Raw genomic sequence first — 2,318 nt, forward strand, 5'->3', positions numbered from 1 at the left:
ACGGCCAAAGTGATATGGCGCCGCGGGCTTCCCAAACGATGGGTCGCTCGATCCAGTCTTTTTTTTAGATCAGTGATTTTCATTGATGCTCTCCTCTGTTTTGATACAGAGGACCCTGGGGAAAAGTTCTTCCATAAGTACTGTGATCATTATTTAAACGCGTTAGAAAAGTGAGGTAAAGGAAGGCAACTATCTTAGCAAATACCCCAGAGGTAATTCAAATCTGGCTCCCCCTAACAATGAGACACGCCCTTTTCCGGTGTCAGTGTTTCATGTGTTGCACTGGCGGAACATCAGGTATTGGTCTATCTGTGACGTAATCACAAACTACTGTCTCATGACAATTCTGCTCCAAAGCTGTTTGTGCTGCTTGTTTTTGTTCCAGTTCAGTTTTTTGCTTCCTCGCTGCTTCCTTGCTTTTGTGTTCTTCGGACGGTTGGTCGCTAAATAATTGAGGAATTGTGAAAGTCCGTGAACGCGGAGTGCCTTGAAATGTAAGACCAAAACAAACAACACAATTAACTAATCAGTAAGCAAAGCTCGCGCAGGAAACAAGGAACTGGTACCGATCGCGAGGAAAACATGCAACATTCTTGGGTGCTTACCATTTGCTGGAAAATTCCGGTTGGGGTGACTGTTGCATAACACTAAGCGATTTTCCAAGTTTACCGACCAACCGGACGAAATAGGTCATTTCCGAGTTCATGTCTGCCTCCTCTTCAAAGCGAGTCTAAGTGCGAAGTTTTTGTGATGGTAATTAGTTCTACTTTACATATGAATGAAAACTAATTTTCATAACAAAAACTTCGCACTTAGACTCGCTTTGAAGAGGAGGCAGACATGAACTCGGAAATGGCCTATTGTTCTTACCATTGTTCCATCTTCAAACCTTGGGTCCCAGGCGTTTCCTTCCCTCATCACTAGATTTCGCGTGAAATTGGGCCTGGAAACGCAAGAATCGGTAAAATGGCACAAGAGTTTCCGAAATTCCGTTTCTAGTGGAAATTCAGGAGTACCTCTGGAGGTACTCCACTTTTTCCAAACGGGTTTTCCGTCAAATGACTGTTCCATTTGACATTTAAGCGAAATTTCCGGAATTTTGGGCGGAATGGTAAGCACCCATTTGTGCCTTTGCCTTGCCTGTGCTAGGATCCCAGACAGTCGGGAAAGAAAAAAAAAACACTTCTGGCACCGGCTAGCTTCTGCCAGATAGTCGCCACAGGGGGTTGGGAACGCGGATTATTAGAATTAAGGACGGTGCCTACTATTGTTATTGCGCTTACGTTCTGCGCATCTCCAGGTACTCGGACGTCCTATCGCCGATGCTTACTAATACAGGAATACTTTTGCGCGGTTTAAAACTATCCGGAGAAAGTAGATCTTAGTAAGTACTCTTGGTATTCAAAAAGAAAATTGAGGGTAACCAAGCATTTTTGAGAGATAATTAAGCTTCAATTTGAGGAAGAACGCCATACATTGCTTTGTATTTTAAAGCTTTTTACAAATATTATTCATGAATTATCTTTGAAAAATGCGTGGTTACCCCCAATTTTTTTTTGGATTTCGATAACACTTGTTAAGACCTACATTTCCTGCATAATCGCACACCGGGGCAAAAATATCTTTAATTAGTAGGCACCGTCCTTAAGTCGGTATAAAAGAACAGGATTGCTTCCATAACTTGAAAACCACGCATTGTTTTGACAGTGCAATAATTTTTTAAGAATCTAAAGGAACTAGAGCTAACCATCCGATTCCTCTTGTGGTAGTTCCAGTGTGTTTGCGAAAAACATGAATGGTTAAAAACGTCCTTAACTGCATGTGCGATTCTAAAGTTAAATTGCCGTCTTCCCAGTTACGGATGAAAAATTTCCAACTATAGATAACTGTACATGTCAATCACATAGTGGGTTAATTATCATTCCACCCTTTTTTCTTAATTCCTTTAAGTGTATCACACCCAAGATCTTGACAATCACACAAAAGCTGTAGTTCTGCTTCTTTACCCTGGACAATTTCCAAAATGGCATTATCTCATCTTATTCTGGTCGGCTGAATCGCACGTGCAGCTCTGAGGAACAGAATGGACCTTTAATACGCAACAAATTACTTGCAACTGCTGCCAAGAATAAAAAAACTGAAAGCAATGTACTGACTCACTTATACTTGAAAATGAGAGACTCCATGACCTTGGTCTCCTTCCGCAAAAGCAGCAGGCTGCGTTAAATACTCTTCTGTAGGCCCACCTATAACGCATGCTCATTGTGCCGTATATTATGGGATTTGCCGTGGCATAAACAAGGGAGACCATTCCAGTA

Source organism: Montipora foliosa, chromosome 14 (assembly GCF_036669935.1).
Source record: "Montipora foliosa isolate CH-2021 chromosome 14, ASM3666993v2, whole genome shotgun sequence".
NCBI classification, from domain to species: Eukaryota; Metazoa; Cnidaria; class Anthozoa; order Scleractinia; family Acroporidae; genus Montipora; species Montipora foliosa.